This window comes from Oryctolagus cuniculus, chromosome 5 (genome assembly GCF_964237555.1).
Source record: "Oryctolagus cuniculus chromosome 5, mOryCun1.1, whole genome shotgun sequence".
Taxonomy (NCBI): domain Eukaryota; kingdom Metazoa; phylum Chordata; class Mammalia; order Lagomorpha; family Leporidae; genus Oryctolagus; species Oryctolagus cuniculus.
Genome location: NC_091436.1, coordinates 108,008,410 through 108,023,558, shown reverse-complemented (window position 1 = coordinate 108,023,558; position 15,149 = coordinate 108,008,410). Strand labels below are relative to the sequence as shown.

General features: G+C 35.1%; 1 protein-coding gene across 1 annotated transcript in view; it reads right to left on the bottom strand.

The window, feature by feature from the left end:
• The window catches only part of EYS (eyes shut homolog), a 1,404,981-nt gene that overhangs the window by 988,871 nt on the left and 400,961 nt on the right, over positions 1-15,149 (bottom strand). The window lies entirely within an intron of this gene.

The window sequence follows — 15,149 nt, the reverse complement described above, 5'->3', positions numbered from 1 at the left end:
GAGAATGAAATTCTATCATTTGCATCATAATGGTTGTAACTGGACAACATCATGTTGGGTGAAAAACACCAGACACAGAAAGACCAACATTGCATGTTCTCCTTTAAATATGTAAATTAAAATTAAAAAAAGAAATACCTATATGTATCAGTATTGCTGCAAATATAGTTTTGTCAAGCTTTAATAAATTTGTAAAAACAATGGTTAAAAATAATATATTAATACTACTTTAATCATCTTTGATTATTTTAAAATTTATTCTGTATGAGTGAAAAGGTCATCTTTTCATTTGATTATTATTTATAGCCCTTGTTTATATTCCTGTTGAAGTAGGATCTTTTTACTATTTACGTTTACTTATGGAACTTTCTATTTACTGGAACATTAAGCCTTTGGTTGTAACACAAATTAAGAAGATGGTATCTCAAAAACCAGGAAAGAAAGAAAGAATGAAAAAGAAAGAACAAAGAAAGAGAAAAGAAGAGGGAGGGAAATGTCATTATAGTCTTAGAGAATTGTATCCATGAACTACATTGAATATGTTCTGTTTATATTAATATCACATTAACATAAGGTGTTGTAATTATCATGCATTTGCTTTGATCTTGAGAATTTAATTTCTTTAAAGATTTATTTTATTCTAAAGACAGAATTACATCAAAACAGCATTGTACTGGTACAGAAACAGATGCATAGACCAAAGGAACAGAATAGAAACATCAGAAATCAACCCAAACATCTACAGCCAACTTATATTTGATCAAGGATCTAAAACCAATTCCTGGAGCAAGGACAGTCTATTCAATAAATGGTGCATGATGCAAGACCCCTACCTTACACCTTACAAAAAATCTACTTAACATTGATTAAAGACCTAAATCTACAACCAGACACCATCATATTATTAGAGAACATTGGAGAAACCCTGCAAGATATTGGCACTGGCAAAGACTTGTTAGAAAAGACCCCGGAGGCACAGGCAGTCAAAGCCAAAATTAACTATTGGGATTGCATCAAATTGAGAAGTTTCTGTACTGCAAAAGAAACTGTCATGAAAGTGAAGAGGCAACTGACAGAATGGGAAAGACATTTGCAAACCATGCTACAGATAAAGTATTAATAACCAGAATCTATAAATAAATCAAGGAACTCCACAACAACAAAACAAACAACCCACTTAAGAGATGGGCCAAGGACCTCAATAGACATTTTTCAAAAGAGGAAATGCAAATGGCCAACAGACATGTGAAAAAATGTTCAAGATCACTAACAATCAGGGAAATGCAAATCAAAACCACAATGAGGTTTCACCTCACCCAAGTTAGAATGGCTCACATACAGAAATCTACCTACAACAGATGCTGGTGAGGATGTGGGGGAAAAAGGGACACTAACCGACTGTTGGTGGGAATGAACATTGGTTTAGCCACTAGAGAAGTCAGTCTGGAGATTCCTCAGAAACCTGAATATAACCCTACCATGAAACCCAGTCATCCCACTCCTTGGAATTTACCCAAAGGAAATGAAATTGGCAAACAAACAAGCTGTCTGCACCTTAATGTTTATTGCAGCTAAATTCACAATAGCTAAGACTTGGAATCAAATGCCTATCAACAGTAGACTGGATAAAGAAAGTATGGGATATGTACTCTATAGAATACTATACAGCAGTAAAAAACAATGAAATCCGGTCATTTGCAACAAAATGGAGGAATCTGGAAAATATTATGCTGAGTGAAATCAGCCACTCCCAAAGGACAAATATCATATGTTCTCCCTGATCGGTGACAACTAACCGAGCACCAAAATTGAAACCTGTTAAAGTGAAATGGACACAATGAGAAATGGTGACTTAATCAGCATAGCCCTGACTGTTGATGAACAACTTAATACGTTATCCCTCTTAGTATTTTTTTGGTTGTTCTACTTAATACTGTTGGTTGAATTCTGTAATTAATACACAGTTATTCTTAACTGTTGAAACTTAACTGAAAATTGATCCCCGTTAAATATAAGAGTGTGAATAAGAGAGTGAAGAGATGTACAATTTAGGACATGCTCAATCGTACTTGCCCAAATGATAGAGTTAGAAACATACCAGGGGATTCCAATTCAGTCCCATCAAGGTGGCATGTACCAATGCCATCTCACTAGTCCCAGTGATCAATTTCTGTTCACAATTGATCATAATGATAGGACTAAGAGTAAAAGGGATCACATAAACAAGACTAGCATCTGAAAATACTAAACGATAGAATAAAAAATAGGAGAGAAGGATCCAACATGGGAAACAGGATTAACAGCAGACCCATAGAATGGCAGATGTCCTAAACAGCACTCTGGCCTCAGAATCAGCCCTTAAGGCATGCAGATCTGGCTGAAAAGTCCATGAGCGTATTTCAGGCATGGAAAGCCAATACACTCTGGCAAAAAAAAAAAAAAAAAAAAAAAAAAAAAAAAAAAAAAAAAAAAAACAAACCACAAAACCTAAATGAAAGATCTCTGTGAGTGAGATCCCAGTGGAAAGAACGGGGCCATCAAAGAAGGAGGTACCTTTCTCTGAAGGGAGGAGAATACTTCCACTAAGACTACGGCCTTGTCTAAATCTGATCAGAGTCAGCAAGCTCAAAAGGCTTCCATAGCCTTGGCAACTCATGACAAGACCTTAGGGTGATTACTGATGCCATAACCAAGAGTGTCAATTTGTTAAGTCAACAACAGGAGACACTGTGTACTTACTCATCATGTAGACTCTCTGTCCTTAATGTGCTGTCCATCGTGATTTAATGCTATAACTAGTACTCAAAGAGTATTTTCCACGTTGTGTTTTTGTGTGCATGCAAACTGTTGAAATCTTTACTTAATATAGACTAAATTGATCTTCTGTATATAAAGAGAATTGAAAATGAATCTTGATGTGAATGGAAGGGGAGAGGAAGCGGGAGAGGGGAGGGTTGTGGTTGGGAGGGAAGTTATGACAGGTAATCCATTGTAATCCATAAACTGTACTTTGTAAATTTATATTCATTAAATAAAAGTTAAAAAAAAAAGGAGCAAACTGTTGAAATCTTTACTCAATGTATGCTAAACTGATCTTCTGTATATAAAGAGAATCGAAAATGAATCCTCATGTGAATGGAAGGGGAGAGGGAGTGGGAAAGGGGAGGGTTGCGGGTGGGAGTGACGTTATGGGGGGGAAACCATTGTAATCAATATTCTGTACTTTGGAAATTTATATTCATTAAATAAAAGTTAAAAAAAAAAGAAACAAAATACAGAGTTACAGAGAGGCAGAGACAGACAGCGAGGTCTTCCATCCGCTGGTTCACTCCCCAGTTGGCTGCAACAGCTGGAGCTGTGCGGATCTGAAGCCAGGAGCCAGGAGCTTCTTCCAGGTCTCCCAAGTGGGTGCAGGGGCCCATCCTCCACTGCTATCCCAGGCCATAGAAGAGAGCTGGATCAGAAGAGGAGCAGCCAGGACTAGAACCGGTGCCCATATGGCATGCCAGCACTTCAGTCCAGGGCGTTAGCCTGCTGCACCACAGCACCGGCCACAAGAATTTATGTATTAATATTTTCCTTTAAAAGGTTTATTATTGTCAATATCCTAAGTACTTTTTTCTTGTTTATCATAAGAATAGTGGAAAAAATCAAAATAATATAAAAACAAAATGTGTATTGGTATGACTATCACAAAAAAAGTAATGAACAATTATATTATAATCTAATTTATAATTTTATAAACTATATTTAAATGAAATAAAACATTAAATAGCACTTTTTAATAATTTTTCTTTAAAAACATTTGCTATTTTAAATACTTATATTTATTCTGGAGAGAAATTTTGGTTACTGAGGATGTGGTGACATATAGACTCTACAGGGTATTGGGGGGATTGAAAATTAAACTTTAGCAATGAGTTTTAAAAGCTTTAAAGAACTCACCAAATTAACATTTACTTTGAGACAATAATTTCCCTGCCAAGAAAGTTCTAGAAAAGTTATCCTCAAAAGGACATACAGAGAAGTGGGCATGCATTTTGATGCAGCAGGTCAGGCCTCTGATTGGGACTCCCACATCCCATATTGAACTGCTTCTGTAAGTCCTGGCTACTCTGTTTCTGTTCCAGCTCCCTGCTAACATGCCTGGGAAACAGATAATGATAGCTCAAGTATTTGATTCCCTGAAATCCTCCCAGGTGGAGTTCCTGGCTTCTGGCTTCAGCCAGGTTGAGTCATAAGTACCATGAACATTTGGAGAGTGAATCAGCAGATTGACTCTACACCCCACCCCTTCCCCTCTCTTCTATTCTCCCCTCTTCTCTCCTCTCTCCCTCCCTCAATCTCTTGTCTCTCTGTCACCCTGCCTATTAAGAATAAATAACAAAGATTATTTAAAAAAAAAAAACAAACTAATGAGAATATTTTTAGCTGATTGTGTCCCACAATCACATAAAAACTCCTTCCCTTGAGCTTCACGTGGAACTAGTGAATATAACGAAATCTCACTTCAGAATCACATTAATTTATATAGCAATTGGAAGATTATCTGAGGTTGGGCCTGCCTTGACTTCAGCTCCTTAAGACTCCAGACAGGGAATCCAGCCTTGCAATGCTTGAACTTCTAATTCACAAAAACTGTGAGTTAATGATGCTACTGATTCTAACTCTGAATTAGGGGTAATTTATTAAGCAGCAATAGTAAACTAATACAGAATTCATGGAAGTACTATTTATTGTAGTAGGTAACTAGTAACCACCTGTATGTCTAGCAATAAAGGAAAGGTAAGCAAAATGCATGTGCGTCTGTGTATTTTATATGCATTCCTATTCTTTTATATTAAGCAATATTATGGGTTGCATTATACTACTTAAAAGATATATTTTTAAATTCCAGTATGCCAGAATGCAATTTTATTTGGAAATAGGATCATCACAGATGTAGCTAAGATGAAGTCATTAGGGTGAGCTGTAATCCCATTACCAGTGCTCTTATGACAATGGGAAGCCTGAACTGAGAGAGAGACAGTCCGTAGACACAAGGAGACCATCATATATAAGCTACAGAATACCTGAGGCTGACAGATGCTAGAGAGGGGGTAACTCTCCCTTACAGACTCCAGCAGGAACCAACCCTGAGACGTTGATTTTGGACTGCTCTCAAAACTGTGAGAGTAAATTTCTGTTGTTGAATTCAGCCAGTTTGTGACAGTTTGGTAAGGCAGTCGGGAAACAAAACACATATGGAAAAGCTCATGTTGATGAAACTGCAGGAAAATTAAACAGCAGCTATTTCAGTCTTTGGGAATGTAATTATGTGTATCCACACAAAATTGTTGGTACTGGACATATTTGACCTGTAAGTGTGACATATTTGTCATAATACTTATATTAACAAATAAATTTGACAATAATTGCAAAAAGTAGATAACTTTTTAGAATTTGGCAAAAATTTGGGATATTTATATTCTTATAGAAATTAAATAAATATAGCTACCTAACTTTTCTTTTCCATATTTCTTTTTCTACATTCAGTCCTCACATCTACCATGTGATATTTCATAGTTTATGCATTATTTGTGCTATCATTCAGATCTTATTTTGAAATACCAGACCCGACATGATTAAAAACAGTAGTTTCCCATGTCTACTAGAACAAAATAATTAAATGGAGATTAATATTTAATAGAATATACAATGAATTCTAATTATCAACTTCAGTTCATTGTCTGATAAATCAATCATAGCTAGCACTTTGCAAAGCACAAATATTCATAGATTAATCCAATCATTTAATAATTATTTACAAATTCTGTGAAGGCTAAAATTTGTTAGGAAATATGCTAGAGGTGTCTAATGGGAAAGATGGCATCAAAAGATAATCACAAAAGGATATAGTTTGTCTTGTGATGGAAAAGTCACACACATTATATGGAAATAAGTAATTCAAAGGTTAGAAAATGCCCCCTAAGGAAGTTATTTGTAAGGTAAATTCTTCCGATTTATGCAGAATGAACAGAAATCAGATTCAGATGAGGTTTGGGGGTAGGCCAAATAGAATATTCATTATAAATAGAACAAACATTGCTTGCACAATTCTATGATTTCTATTAAAACACATGAAAAAAATCTATGATCTTATTGTCTGTTAGATACATTATCTCTTTTTATATGTCTTTTTTTAAAGAAATGCTATTTAAATCTGCATTTTCAGTCAAGAATAAATCTTATTAGCTGCTCCACTCAAACGGCCACTTCTGTCACTGCAAATTTATATAGGGACAGCTATACATTATTAACACGCTATGAAAAGTCACTGGCTAAATGTCACCATGGCTGAGATATAGCTGTACCTTGGGATTCATATAGCAAACAGTTTAGTTTTAATCATCTTGGACCATAAGATGTCTTGACATTTGAGCAGCAACTTCTTCCTTTTTAACTTTCACTGGAATCAGACCTCTATTATCTCAGCCATAATTTTTAGCTTAAACTGTGATGGAAAGTTTTGCCTTCTAAATTAAAAATGTGAAAAAAATCGATCCATCAAGGACCTTATCATTCATTTAATCAATGCTTACCTGCAATCCTCTTCCTCCCCACCCCTCCCCCACCCCAGGAAAAGTGAGCAAGGACAGCTATAAAACTCAAGCATCTTTAGAATTGCCAGAATGTTTTTGCACTAAATGCTTTTCTGTTACATCAATACCTATGAGAAATGACCTTGCTGAAACACATTAAGATATGTGATTGATTTTACTGTTTTTCTATTTTGATGACATAAGTTGGTTTCACATTTTAAAAATATTCATTTGAATGTTCTTCTGCTCAAGGTCTAATAATATTATCAGACATCAATCTTTGTTGCCTATAAAGTATTGAAATTTATTAACAATGTTTCATTTAAAATATCTAATGCATAATATTATGAATTTGCATCTTGTTAAGATCTATCACGTTAGCCACTCATCATCGAGTATTAACAATACTATTAAAAATGAGTTTCTTTAAAGTAATAATATTCATAAAGTCTAAAAAGGACATGATTATCATATGAGACGCCTTCAAAATGTTCAGAGAATATTTGTATTATTTTTAATTTCATTTTTCTATGTACTTTTTGAAGCCCCTTTGTATATGTGTGTATATATATATATAAAACACATATTGTATACCTTATTATACACAATAAGATTACTTTCTAAACATGACTAACAAAATCTTATCAAATATAACTTTTATCAATAAAATGTCCTTCGTATTTTGTTCTGAGAAACAAATATGCCAGACTTGTTTCATAGTTTTGCTGTGTATACAAACTGTAGCAAGTTATGAGTGAGCAGTTACCTCATACTTCTATTTCCAAATTATTAAAACTAAGACAAATGTATGTAGAAATAAATTTTGCTTCTTGATAATCTTCATTTGCTTTTTTAAAAAAACATTTATTTAATTATTTATTTGAAAGGCAGAGTTACAGAGAAGCAGAGGCAGAGAGAGAGAGGTCTTCCTTCTGCTGGTTCACTCCCTAGATGGCTGTGTTGATCTGAAGCCAGAAGCCAGGAGCTTTTTCCGGGTCTTCCACATGGGGGCAGGGGCCCAAGGAGACCTGAATTGAAAGTGGAGCAGCCAGGATTTGAACTGGAGCCCACAAGGGATGTTGGCACTGCAGGTGGTGGCTTTTTCTGCTATGCCACAGTGCAGGTCCCTTCATTTGTCTTAAATGGTACTACACAAATAACTATAGTCTCTTGTAGCATATAAGTAGAATAGCTAGAGGCTAGATAATCTGAAAATGCATAGATTCTAAAACTGGAATAATGAAGGCACAGAGGTCCTAGAAATATAAATTTACCATTTTCAGTTACCTGTGAATAGATACTTTGTTTTTCACAGCTGAAAATTATAAAAGTCCTTATTATCAAATAAATTGGCTCCTTACAGGCTCCTATTATATGGCTCCTATTTTAGTTAAAAATAAATAAATAGATTACAATCTATTTTAATTAGTATAATTGATTTATACATGAAAATGAAAGCAAATGATGGACCATAAAAGCTTAGCATAGCATTGTTTGCTAACTGTTCTACAAAAATTTACACTTAAAATACAAATTTATAATATTTCCACTTTTAATTTTGTCAAAAAATATGTGTCTCCAGTTTTTTGACAATTTGAAATAACCAACTTTATGTTTGCTTCTATTTCTTCTCCTTTATTCTTGCTTCTACTTCCTCTCCTTTATTTTCTGAACAATTTTTAGTAATATTTTCAAATACCATTTATGTATGAGATATTGTTCTACACTCTACACAATGATGAGCACAACAGACAAAACTCTTGCAGAGATTTCAATAACATAGTAAAAACAACTATCACACAAAACAATAAAAGCCACTATATTTTATGAAGATAACAGCCTGGGAGTTAGCAAATGATGGCTCAAGTACCTGGGTTCCTGCCACTGATGTCAGAGAGTAGGATGGACTGTCAGGCTTTGCCCTGCCTATTGTAGCCATATGAGAGATGAACCAGCAGATGGAACAGCTCTCTCTGTGTGTCCATCTATCCGCATCTTTCTTTCAAGGAAAATGAAAATAGATCTTTAAAAAAGTCTCAGTAATTTTCCGAAGTCACTTAGTTGGCAAATGATAATTTTTATTCCAATTCAAGGAACTGTGTTTTGAGGTCCTTCTACTATATCCCCATCCAATTCTGAGAATTACTGCTCTACACATTTTGTAATAGGACCATATGTTGCTTCCATCTATCTTCCAACTATCAGATAACTCTGCACATACACACAAAAAATGATAAACCATCATAAATCTTTAAAATAATGGATTCAAGAAAAATAGTCTTTTACCCAGGAAAGCCACATCTTTTTAATCTTTAAAAGAGTTTATTAGAACAGGGAAAATCAATGATTTCTCCCAGAAATAATAGGATTATTCTTCCTAAAGATACTAAAGTTACAGTACATAAAATTAAGAATCCACCAGAAACATAGTACTAATCACATATACTTGTGAAACAGAAAAACTATATCCTGATGAAATATACCATCACTAATAATGGAGAAATTTTGGTTTTATTCTCATTAAGTCACATTTTAAAAAGTCCAAGTGAGGAAGTTTTAATTGGACATTACTTCATGTGGCAATATTAATTGGTTAGGTAACACATTTTTCATGGATTTGTAAATGAATTGGTTATGGGAGAATAAATTATACTATTTGAACAATGACCTAAATCTCAGAGATTTAATGTAACAAATTTCTTGCTTAAGAGATAAGTCAATCACGGGCCCACAGCCCTGTGCCCTTCATCATTGTCCTTACTTTGGATCTGGCTGGTTGGGCTTTGCCAATTTGTACATCAGCAGATCTGAGCTCTGCTAAGTCTTATATCCTTATTCAAATGCTTTTCCTTCAAAGACACATGGATCAATTCCAGACACATTCTTTGGCCAAAAATGTTGATGCTATTCCACCCAAACAGAAGGGAGCTAGGAAGTACAATCATGCCATATGCCCGGAAAAGAGGGGGGCTGGCAATCAGCCTAAAGTACTAATAGGTACCACAATAAACAGATACCTTATAAGGTGCCCATTCACTGCACTCACACACACAGGAATTCATATGCTAAAATTCTAACTCCCACAGTAATGGGATCAAGAATGGAAGCTTCAAGTGGGTAATTAGGTCCTGAGGGTAGAGCCTCCACCAGTAGATTAGTGCCCTATAAAAGAGGCCTGAGGGAGCACATTTGACATTGTGGGTAGAAGACACAGTGAGATGGTGGCTAGCTGTCTTCAAACCAGAAAGCACAGTCTCAGCAGATAAGGAATCTGTTGGTGCCTTGATTTTGAACTTCTTAGCCTCCAGAACCAGGAGGAGTAAAGTTCTGTTTTTTATAAGCCACCCAGTTTATTGTTTTGCTGTAGACTTAGACATAGACCAGCACTACAGCTGAAATGAGGTGATTATCTTTACCTATGTTTATACACAGCACAATTTATATCCATTTCTATGTTTACTTCTGCATGCCTATGAAAAAGATGCACATGCAAAGTTACCTTTGTATCCATACATGAGTATATAAATATGAAATATCTGTAATAAAAAGATTACAGACTTTAAAGCTTTCATGCACCATATTTTTTTTTTCTGAAACATTGTCCATTGTGATAATGTTTGGCATTTATAACATACTATAAATAATTAGTAAATTCATGTACATGTTTATTTTTAAAGATTGATTTTTTATCTATTTAAAAGGCAGAGTTATAGAGTAAGAGGAGAGACAGAGAGACAAAGAGAGAGATGCCAAACACTGGTTCACTCCACAAATGGCCCAACGCCAGGGCTGAGCCAGGCAGACGCTAGAAGCCTGGGGCTTCTTCTGGATGTCCCACATGAGAGAGCAATGGGGCCATCTTCTGCTGCTTCCTCAGGCACAGTAATAAGGAGCTAGATTGGAGATGTAACAGCCAGGTCTTGAAACAGCACCCATAGGAGATGCTGGCATGAAAGGCGGAAGCTTAATCCACTACGCCACAAAACCAACCCCCATGTATATGTTTTTAATAAAATAATGAACTAATCTTTTGGAAGCAAAAGAGGAATGACTAGAAAAAAAAATGAAAGAGGGAGGGAGAGATGGTAAATGAAAATAAAATTAAATTATAGTAAGTGCTTTGCTTAAAGGATTTATCCAAAATTGGATTTCAAACTATTATAGTTTAAATCAAATTTAGTTTTGCTTGCCTCAAAGATTTTAACGCAGACTGCATTTTAAATTCCAGGTTTTATATAAAATTTAGACCTAAAGAAATAGCCATAATCACTATTGATATTGTCATTGTTAGCTTTTAAGATATTTCAAAATTAGTATTATTCAAGTACATTTGTATTATATTTAAATGTCAATTTAATGGGTTTATAAAAATTGTTTTAGGCATTTAAAACTCATTTGGGGATAATTATTATTCTGGCCTAAAAATACACATAATATCTTCATGATTTAATTTACCTAGCTGCCACCTTATTTCAGTTGCAAGTGCCCCTAATTATTTAACCACCCTTACAGCAATTGTACTTCAGCGGAAGCTATGCTCTTCTTGGTATACGAAGATTTTTCTATATTTGCTAACACTGCATATACTAAACCCTTCCATTCTAAAGAAAATTGTCTGATTCTCTTGTCACCCTGTTCATTGTTTTCCCTTCACCATTAAATTAATGTATTTTAATTTTTAACTTTTTTCACTCTTCAACTCATGAAAACAAATTTTTCATGTCTGATGCTTAAAGGTACTGTGACAAAAATCATCAGATTCATCATTTTGATTATAAAAGTCAAGACTCTAGTAAATCTTAACTTCATGTTGAGCTTTGACGAAAATAATCTCCCCGTGAAGTGAAATAGCCTCTAGCCTCCATGACATCCCCTTCCAGTCTTCTACTGCTTGTTTATTTTTTGGCACTGTATCAAGTTCAATCACTAAGTTCTTAAGTGCTGTTGTTCGATGGGGCTACAGAGTATGTTGTCTTCTTTTTACTTTTCTCTAAGTTCTTGTCAAGTAACAACATTCATAGATGAATGTCATTCATGTGCAACATGACTATGATTCTAAACTTGTGTCTCCAATCCTAAGTACGCTCATTGAAATAGACCTATGTTTCAATTGTCACTTGACTCTTCATATAGGTGTTCTTACAGACTCCTCAAAAGGAACCTAATTCCCACCCCAACATGACACTGTCTATTCAACAGGATGTTTAAGAGGACTTTCTGTTCTTACTTCATGGCTATCAGTTGAGTCCTTTGAAAGTGCCAGGAATATCACTCAAACCTTTTTTTCTTGCAAGTTTTAGAGGTTTTGTCCCCTGTTAAAGATCAATAGCAGACAGAAAGTTTTATTACAGTTCAGTAACTTTTAGGATAAGGAGTAAATTACCCTATTCTCTCTGCTAGTCCACAAAAGCAACACAGAAATCTAGTGGCGCTTAATCAATAGTTGATGTTTAGGAACTTCAAGAATTTGTCTTGTATCTTCACTTTGCATTCTCTGCTTAATTAACTGCAAAAGGTCACAGAGACTTTAATAAATGCCTCTCTCCATTAAAATGGTTAATGCAATTTATTGGTACATAAATTTTCAATTTAAAAATTAGTTTCTTCATTAGAACCCCTAATTTCTTAAAGACATCAGATACACAGAGTCTTTCCATGACAGCCGGATGTCAGATCCCATCTAGGCACAGTGTGGGTGGGGAGAGCAGATGCCAGAGGTTGTCTTCCAGCTTTGGAGACCATGTGCAGATGACACCAGCATGTCTCATGTTTCCCATGGATTTCAGTGAAGGACATTCTGGTAAGCACTTATTTTAAAAGGTCATTTGGAGCTGGTGTTGTGGCACAACAGGTTAGAGACCTGGCCTGCAGTGCCCGGATCCCATGTGGGCACTGGTTTGAGTCCCAGCTGCTCCACTTATGATCCAGCTCTCTGCTATGGCCTGGGAAAGCCGTAGAGGATGGCTGGAATCCCTGGGCCCCTGAATCCCCGTGGGAGACCCAGAGGAAGCTCCTGGCTCCTGGCTGCTGGCTTCAGAATAGCTCAGCTCCCATTGCAGCCATCTGGAGAGTAAACCAGCAGATGGAAGACCTCTCTCTCTCTCTCTCTCTCTCACTCACTCTACCTCTCTCTGTAACTCTTTCAAATAAATAAATCTTTAAAAAAATTCATTGAGAATTCATAACTACTTTTGTGCCATTTTTTACTATATTTTATAACTATCTTTTATACAATTAATGATATTATTTTAAGTTGTGAGGTTTCTTAGCTTTATTTGGGAGAAATACTGTAGTTTCATGGGTTGGGAATGTGTATTAAACTTTAGCATGCCTCATAACATATGAAGAGCTTATTAACATCAGTTTGCTATAACCCACCTATGTCTAGGGTTAGGCATAATAATATGTATTTGTGACAAATTCCCAAGTAAGGCTGCTGGCTATTGCTCCAGGAATCATTCTGAGAATTGTTCTTTTAGTAAATTTTCTATAGAATTTAAAATAAAAATCTAGACCTGGTGAACATAGTTCATAATGACAGTTAACACTAATAAACCCCAAAGTAATATATCTGTTATTTTAGGGGTAAGCATTTGGCTTAGCAGTGATGAGTCTAGTGGGGATGCCTGTTTCCCATATTGAAGTTAGCTTAGTTTGATACCTAGCTCCAGTTCCTGTTGCAGCTTCCTGTTAATGTGGACCCTGGGACACAGCAGTGATAGCTCAGGTAGCTGGAGGACTTGGACTACATTCCTAACTCCTCACTCAGGACCCTGGTCATTTCAAGCATTTATGGAGTGAGCCAATAGATGGGAATTTTCTCTCTGCATCTCTGCCATTCAACTAAAAATTAAAAGTATCTATCAGTTATTTTTTTGTTATCAGACTAAAAAGACTGAAAGACAATAAGTGGTTAAAATAAAATTAATCATGGGAATAATAGCTGAAAACAAATCTTTCATAAAAATGTTTTACTTTAAACTATATTTTAAAAAGTGCTAACTAACCTAAAAATATAATTCACAAAAAGTCCCTCCCCCAGGGTATAGAGGTAGAAAAAGATAAAAATAAATACTCTAAATGCTTAAACTACTTTTATGTATCACGATTTGCTTCTCTTGCAATGTCATCCATCCTTCTGTGTGGCACAACCCCTCCCCATACTTTAAGCTTAGGAACATAATCATTGTGATCACAGTTTAACTTCCCCTCTGGCCATCATATTTCCCTCGTTTACTCAGTTTTAAGAAATCATTTATTGTGTCCATTATAATTGGTTACCCATGTGCTTGTCTTCATTCTGATAGCCTCTGCCTATGTTTTCTTTTCCCATACCGTGTTATTACTTCTCTGTTTTCATATACATCCTATATTCTTCAGAGTTCTTGGCTTCTTATTTTAAACCCGGATTTCATTTTAAATAACTTAATAAATCAACAAATTAATTATGTAAATATCATTATAACTGTATTATAATCTAGTCTTTAGGTCCATTCTATGATCGTGTTTATAATGTTGCATGCTTCATGTTATTCATTGGAAGTTCAAGAATACTATGTTTCTGCCCTCAAGCGATTATATGAGAACACTCACAACATCTTCCATATTCTGTCATAATGGGGATATGCACATTTTAACATGGACTTTATAGATCTGTTTCATAGATTAGGAAAAAACAAAGTGAAACAAATTACTTGTTTCAGTTTGAAATATATGGAAGTGATCCTTAGTAAACAAGATTAAAACTTAGTAGTAATCATAACAAATTTTGGCATCATTTTATTTTACTCTGATGTCACTTTACAGGTTAATCTAAGATGCTGGGATTTGCAAAGAGATTTAAGGAGTTTGACTCATATGATCTGTACAGAACATGAACAGTATCTGGAAAAATTGATGTTGACAATTTCATAGAAAATATGAGAGGAAGGAAGAGAGAGAGAGGAATGTACATGATTTTGTAGAGTTAAGGAAAGTTAGGGAAAGAGAGAGAAGTGTCCTAAGTTGTGTGCTGGTGGCATGTGTAGGATTTTTGTGAAACTCAGTGACTGAAGGCTCCTGGACCAGTACTTTGAACAGGAGAAATAGGGAGATAGAAAAAAAGGCATTTTGAGAAGTGATTGTCCGTGTAATGAAATGAATCACCTCTAATGTTCTTTAAAGAGACGCAATTAAATGTTACAATTGCTTTTTAATTACTTGTGAGCATGGGTCCACACTTTAATAAATACAAATCTTTGCAGAGGCTTGGTCACTGTGCTTTCAGATTTACAAAAGCTACATGCATTTAATTGGGTTTTAAAATATCCTTCCTTTTGGTTGTAGTCCCTTTCAGTATGTTGAGGGTGGGAATGACAGGCACGTTTAAAATCAACATTTCACATTAAAAGGAAAAAAATAAGTTTATTGAGATGGTCACATTTACCATGTTACTTCATCATCTGATTCTTAATCTTGAATATGACCAAGCTTGTCTTAAGATTTGCCTCAGCTTTACTTGAGACCTCTATCCTAGATTTAACTTTCTTTTCTTACAGCATTTATTTTTAAAGAAAAGTTGTTTCTAAT